Consider the following 8176-nt stretch of genomic DNA (forward strand, 5'->3'; position numbering starts at 1 on the left):
AAGTATGGTTCTCAATCAGAGACAATGATTGACAGCTGCCTCTGATTGGGAACCATACCAGGCCAAACACAGAAATACAAAACATAGAACAAAACATAGAATAGCAGACATAGAATGCCCACCCAAACTCATGCCCTGACCAACCAAAATAGAGACATAAAAAGGATCTCTACGGTCAGGGCCAGACAAAAGATACCTTGTGTGTTAAAAAGCTGGATTTTGTTGCGTTCATTGCCACAGTCATAAACTGTACAGCACAAGTCTCAAGAAGTCTAAGAAATTGGACATTATTGTGGCTGCGGCAGAAAAGTTTTTGGGACTTTACATCTGATGACTTGCAAGGGGTACTGGCGCCAGAAGACACAGCCTTCCAGGTTTCCCTTGAGCCTGTATAGGGATCAGATCTGTTTTATTTTTTAACAGAAAAGTTGTTTTGATTATTATAAAAATTAAAAATATTTTTTTTTTGTCATTTGTTCAGTTTTTGGGGGGAATCCTGTTTCTATCCCGCATAGTAGGTGGCGGGATGCACGTTCAATTGTGTGATCGCCAATATACTATAGAAGAAGAAGCAGTGCCAATTGAGCTGATTTGTTGCCACTCAAAACCGTTTTGGGGGTTGCTTTGGCGGTTGTGTTTCAAATTTTCAGTGCGTGCTCTTCGGCACAGGTGGCTGTAGGAATTTCAGCTAACGTAACATTTGGCTATTCACTTAGAGTGCTGTATTTGGTATAATGTTAGCTAGCTACCAGGATTTACGTTCGTTATAGATGTAGCTAGCTACTAGGTTTTTAATGATGTGTAACATAAACGTGTTTAAGTGAAGTTAATGTTACTATTACATTAGCTGTATATAGTGGTGATTTTAGCATGTAAATCTTGGTGGGGCACACTCCCCAATTTTTGGGGGGATGCATGCCAGCAAAGCCACTACACATCACAACACTAAACAGTACATGAATTGCACTATAACATTGACAAATGGGCTTTCATAAAGCTGTCCCAACAGCAGAGTTTTGTTTTCAGCACCATGGAGTGAATCCACTCCACTGCTACACCTGGCTATCAGCGGAGCCTTGTCTGGCAGCGAAACAGTTCATTCAGCCTCATTTACTGTCTTTTTAAAAAATATAGCTGATACGGCTGACATGCTTAAAGAAATGTGGTTTCTACTGACAATTGAGATGTATGGCAAACTATGGCAAACGGGAACGTTGAGCGGATAAGAGGCAATCCATAATTTCAATTAAGACATTAATGAGCGAGCTAAGATGCATGTAGTCAATATAACTATTTGTTCAGCACTTTTTAAATGTGCAGCGACAGAACTGTAGGATAAATAAAGTGGGCATATAAGCAGACAATGAAAGCTCTTACAATATTCTACGATGACATTTTACTAAAACAGGCTATATGATACATGTGCACCACCAAGTCAGAACAGTAGGCTAAGTTATGAGGTGGAAAGGGACCAAATTATTAGGGTGAGGCACATGGGCTACTAACAGCTTACTACACAACATACACTTATGTATTCTGTAGCTAGGAAAGTAATACTATCTCCCTGGCATATTACATCATTTATGCAGCAGCATAAAATACATTTTTGGACTCACCTTGTTGTGCTGTGCTCACTTAAACAGGACGGTGGCGCGGCAGTCCTTCTTGTGGGCAAATTTTGTCATCAAACTTTGTTATCAAAGTCTGACGTTCTCTGGATTTATGGTGCTTTCAAGACAACTGGGAACTCAGAAAAAAACAGTGTTGAATCATGACGTCAGTGATCTTCAGGTCGGAGCTCTAGAAAGAGGCCCGAGTTCCCGACTTGGATTTCCGAATTGGATGACCATTCAAAACGTATTTTCCCAAGTCTGAGATTTCCAGTTGTTTTGAACATGGCAGAAGTCATGCTGGGTTGACAGCATAGCAAATGTATTCAAAATGTTCTGGCCAATGGTGTTGCATGCGAATGTTTATCCTTTTGAGCTTTGAAAACAGACCCTTAAACCCAGACTTGGACTACACACCCACTCCACTGAATAGCAGGCTAATGACTGCCTTGCAACGCTTGCAGTTAGCCACAAATTCCTTCAAAAACACTCAATGTTGAATTTGTGATTTCCAACATGTTGTGTAATGTTTATGTCCAATAGCCGATGAGCACCGATACGTTTTATCTATAATATGATAAGGATTGAAAAGGATTGAAAAGAATTTGCCAGTAGATTGCCGACTTGATTCATGTCTAGCTTGCTAGCTAAGGTTTTGAAAGTATGATCTTGACATGATCAGTCCAATCAAAGCTACAGTAGCTATAACGTGATTTGACGTCATTTTATCTGTGGCCAATGACCTTGAGCCTTCTTGGATGGGCACTTCTAATGTAAATCTATGGCAGCACTCAAGGGGCTTGAATTCTCTAGTTCTACCCATGGATTTTGAGGTGACTTAGTGTCCCCATGAGTGACAGAACACTGGGCCAATTACGGCGCAACTAGAGAACATTACCAACCCCTATGCTCCGTATTTTCTGCTGGCCCCACCACCACAGAAAGCACTGAGCTAGGCTGAAACACCTGCATTTTGGATCTGACTTACTCAAGAAAGCAAAAAAGAGACCATTTTTGTATTCATTTTTTTTTTTACATTGTTTGCAAACTGATGTGTGATGCATATTAATGCCAAAAAACATGCAAAACAGGTAACATAACATTTCGTTTTTTGCTAAACAGGTGCTCCTTATTCTATGTTCACCCCTGGTTATCAACTCATCTACCTAACTACAGTAACTAGCTAATTTACTAAAGTATTTGACACTTATGTTTGTGTTTGACAGCATACCACTGAGAAAAGACGCTGATGGCTGTACTGTATAAATGTAGCCCCGTGCACGAAGTGCAAGTTATATATATATATCACTGCTGCCTCTGCCAGCCCTCTAGATACAAACCAAGAGACTATGCGTGTGTCTGGGCACACATGGAGTCACACAAGATTGAATGTTGTGCAGCATAGTGGTAAAAAGTACCTACACACATTAATTGCGCCACATCAAATAATCAAATATGAACATTAGCTATGATTTCGAGCAAGGGGCGGGGGTTTATTGTTGAGCAGCGACTGTGTGTTTAAAAAAAAACGAAAAACAATCAATTCCAGCACCCCAAAAAATAGCATGCCGATACACAAGACATTGTATTATTATGTGACATCAGCTCCAGTCTGCACACAGTAGTTGCTGCTCAACTCGATCAGAAATTATGGAACTGAGTTTAGTCAGCTACCTGAAGCCTAGACGATCATTACTAGGGACACGTTCCTCCGGCTTTGCTGACGCCTACCAGCTCCTACAATGCCTGGATAGCTATCTTTTCTTTCAGCTAACCACATAATAACTCATAGAAATCTGTCAGTCAATGACGTGACTCACAACCTGTTTACACTTTCACAATTTGGACACTTGAATAAATGTTTACAAAGACAATTGTTGCTTATTTGGTTCAGTTCACTGTTGACTAATGTCTAGCCTGTTCATTTAACATTTAAGTAACTTAGCAGACACACTATCCAGAACGACTTACAGTAGTGAGTGCATAAATTTTCATACTGGTCCCTCGTAGGAATCAAAACCACAATCCTTGTTACACACGCAACGCTCTACCAACTGAGCCAAATGGGACTCAGACTATGCCGTGAGGATGGGACCATCAAGTCTGGGTGTCTCTCAGTTTACACGCTTTCTGACTCTTCCGTAGGGCCCATTCAGGTAATATACACATAAAACAAATGTCAAATATTGTATATGGACCTCTCTTGTCTTTTTTTCTTGATCCCTTACTCTCTCTCTCTTCCTCTTTCTGTAAATCTCTCCCTCTATGTGTCTGTTTGGTTGATCTCTAGGGAGGAGGCTTTCAAGTTTGTACATCTGGACGGCACTGTAAAAAAGAAGAGAAAGGAGATCTAGAGCGACGCACCTGTCAGCCCGTTGAACAAGCAGCTATCATTCAAAACTGGACTGGTGGGCCTAAAGTCCACCTCACAGCTGCCTCTCATCTTCCTCATGGACCCAGCCTGGAACTTAGCAACAGAGGACCGCTGTAATTCGGCCAGAAGAGGGACATTGTCATCCTTACGTTTATATAGTAAAGGAGTCCGTAGAGGAGAACATGGAGGATTCAGAGGCAGAAGTAGGATTTGGTAGAGGAAGATGTCACAAATGTATGTATGTATGTATGTATGTCTATATATATATATATATATATATATATATATATATATATATATATATATATATATATTGTGTATGTATGTATATTATTTTACTGCTCTAGGGATATAATTATTGTTTGGACAACCTTCTTTACTATTATGTATTGATTTTTATCTTACATTTTTCACTCTTTGTGCGATGCGCAATGCAGAGAATACCGGAAGAAGAATTGTTATTTAATTACCACAGTGAATTATTGTAATGTATGTGTCAATTAATCCCATAAGGGATGGGTTGGCGATTTGACACGGAAATAAAATTGTATTCATTAATTAATTCAAAACATTTCATTCATATAGGTGATATTCAAGGCAAATTGTGTTTTGATTATTGCTCCACTTCACACTTTCACCAAAGTTTAGAATTGTAAAGAATAGGGAATAAAACATGATTATTTTCAACTGCAAGCACTGCTTTGGGGACTCCTGGTTATACACCTCGTGACCACACCATCAGACCAGGCTACATTGATGTATGATTTTGACTCCCTATATTATTAATAGCTTACTAGGTATAACTTTTATAACAGTGTCATATTCTTTGCTTGAAGCCTCAAAGATATATCTTTCCATAAATTATCTCAGCATAAATAGATTCCCACTAATAATACCTAATTGGCTGACAAGGATAATGTTTTTCGAGAACCAATTACAGTAAAATAACATATTGTTTCCATGTAATATCGACCCATTATTCCAAATAAAACATTCATGAGGTGAAAAGTTGTGTTTATACAGCAAAGCCCAGCACATTAAAGCCTGCTTGTGAAAAGCCACCAATTTCACGGGACGTTTACCCACAATATAATGGACATTGTTGTAAAAAGTAAGCCCTCCGAGCTTCAGAAAAACAAAATGCGGTACAATATTCCAAAATGAAGTTGTTCAATAGTGTCACGACTTCCGCAGAAGTCGGTTCCTCTCCTTGTTCGTGCGGCGTTCGGCATCACCGGTCTTCTAGGCATCACCGATCCACTTTTCATTTTCCATTTGTTTTGTCTTGTTTTCCCACACACGTGGTTTTCATTTCCCTCATTACTTGACGTGTATTTAACCCTCTGTTCCCCCCATGTCTGTGTGTGATATTGTTTATTGTTGAGGTTGGCACGCTTCCGTCTGGTTTGCGCCGGGTTTATTTTATTACCCGTGCTTTGTGGCAGCCTGTACTTTGTACTTGTGGTTTTGTACTTTGTGCTGCCTCACTGGTTCGTTGGGCATTTGTTTTTGTGACGCAGTTGCGTTCTGTGCAAATGATTGCCTTAGTAAAGTGCTTTGTTCACTCATCTCTGCTCGCCTGCGCCTGACTTCGAAGCACCAGCTACACTCACCTCTTGATAAATAACCTATCGAAGAAACAGCAAGTGGATTTGGAAATGTTAATAGATGAAAAAAGATAGGATGCACGAGATTGCCCCTCAGCTTTGGATAAAAGAACCCTCCCTGAAGACTTAAATCCCTCCCTAACCATGAGGTTAATACATTTTTGATAGATTCAGTCACAGGATTAAGATCATTCACAGCCTTAAGGTTTTTTGTGATATCTATATTGAGGTACAGTGCCTTCGGAATGTATTCAGACCCCTTGACTTTTTCCAAATTTTGATATGTTACATTGTTATGTTACTCTCTGTGGAGATGGGAGAATCTTCCAGAAGGACAACCATCTCTGCAGCACTCCACCAATCAGGCCTTTATGGAAGAGTGGCCAGATGGAAGCCACTCCTCAGTAAAAGGCACATGACAGCCCGCTTGGAGTTTTCCAAAAGGCACCTAAAGACTCTCAAATCATGAGAAACAAGATTCTCTGGTCTGATGAAACGAAGATTGAACTCTTTGGCCTGAATGCCAAGCATGACGTCAGGAGGAAACCTGGCACCATCTCTATGGTGAAGCGTGGTGGTGGCAGCATCATGCTGTGGGGGATGTTTTTCAGCTGCAGGAACTGGGAGACTAGTCAGGATCGAGGCAAAGATGAATGGAGCAAAGCACAGAGAGATCCTTGATGAAAACCTGCTCCAGAGCGCTCAGGACCTCAGACTGGGAAGAAGGTTCACCTTCCAACAGGACAACGACCCTAAGCACACAGCCAAGACAATGCAGGAATGGCTTCGGGAATGTCCTTGAGTGGCCCAGCCAGAGCACGAACTTGAACCCGATCGAACATCTCTGGAGAGATCTGAAAATAGCTGTGCAGCAACGCTCCCCATCCAACTTGACAGAGCTTGAGAAGATCTGCAGAGAAGAATAGGAGAAACTCCCCAAATACACTTGTAGTGTCACACCCAAGAAGGATCGAGGCTGTAATCGCTGCCAAAGAGCTTCAACAAAGTATTGAGTAAAGGGTCTGAATACTTATGTAAATTGAATATTTTTTAAATAAATTAGCAAACATTTCTAAAAACCTATTTTTGCTTTGTCATTATGGGGTATTGTGTGAAGATTGAGGGGAAAAAAACAATTTCATACATTTTATAATAAGGCTTGTAGTGGTTATTTCTGTATTATCAAATGAGGAGAGACAAACTTATCACACAAGTCAGAGTTATACTTAAACTAAATCTTCACTCACTTATTAATAACGGAGCAGGTCAATACAACACATACCTCCTGGGTGGCGCAGTTGTCTAGGGCACTGCATCGCAATGCTAGCTGCGCCACCAGAGTCTCTGGGTTCGCGCCCAGGCTGGGCTGGGTTCGCGCCCAGGCTCTATCGCAGCTGGCCGCAACCGGGAGGTCTGTGGGGCGACGCACAATTGGCATAGCGTCGTCTGGGTTAGGGAGGGTTTGGCCGGTAGGGATATCCTTGTCTCATTATGTAAAATGTAAAAATGTAATAAAATGTATGCACTCTACTGTAAGTGAGCGTCTGCTAAATGACTAAAATGTAAATGTACATACATACAAGGTGAATCGATTGAGTGCTCGAATAATAAAGAGACGCAAGGTGTTTATAAAGAAACCCAGGAACTGCTTAGTCATGATTGGTTCCACCCCTCCCAGCAGATCAAGGCATCCTAAGCTTCCTTGCTTTCTTCTTGTGGCCAGGTGTATCGGGTCAGAGCAGACAAACAAGTGATGATGGCAGTTCCATTTACTCCCTTCTCCACCAAGATAGCCTCCGTTCTCTTCTATCCCCCCACAGCTGTGCCCTTGGAAGACAGTAAAAGAACAGGACGGGCTGAAGAACTGTGGTCTCTTCTCAGAGGCTCTATGTCTTATGCTGTGTGACCAGGTTACTCAGAAGCAAAGAGACATTGAAACAATACAGGTCTACCTGTTCCTTGAACTTATCTCTTTCTCATGTCCTTGACTACACGCCCAAACCAGCTGCGGGGACTGAACGTGGAAGAGAGGAACCATCCTTTCTCAGAAGCACAGCATTGACACGGAATAAATGTCTTTACTATTTGTTAAGCATATTCAATTGTTAAGTATTAATATTAAACAAATCAGGTAAATAGTGATTATTCTCTCACAGACTGTAACCTAACAAAATGTGGAAAAAGTCAAGGGGTCTGAATACTTTCCGAAGGCACTGTAGGTTACAGTATCTAGCTCCTGAGTGGCGCAGCGGTCTAAGGCACTGCATCTCAGTGCTTGAGGTGTCACTACAGACAGATGGTTTGAATCCAGCCTGTTTCGAATCCAGGCTGTACAACAACCAGCCGTGATTGGGGGTCCCATAGGGCGGAGCCCAGCTTCATCCAGGTTTGGCTGGTGTAGGCCGTTAATGTAAATAAGAATTTATTCTTAATTAACTGACTTGAATAAAGGTTACATTTAAAAAAAAATATTCTGAGATGTTTACAACCTTCTGGATTGACAGCTCCCATTTGGAAAGATTTAATACAAAACCTGAGATTTTGGAGAACTGCTTAACAATATCCAATGCCAATCTAGCCTGTGA

The sequence above is a fragment of the Salvelinus fontinalis genome, chromosome 17 (genome assembly GCF_029448725.1).
Source record: "Salvelinus fontinalis isolate EN_2023a chromosome 17, ASM2944872v1, whole genome shotgun sequence".
Classification (NCBI taxonomy): domain Eukaryota; kingdom Metazoa; phylum Chordata; class Actinopteri; order Salmoniformes; family Salmonidae; genus Salvelinus; species Salvelinus fontinalis.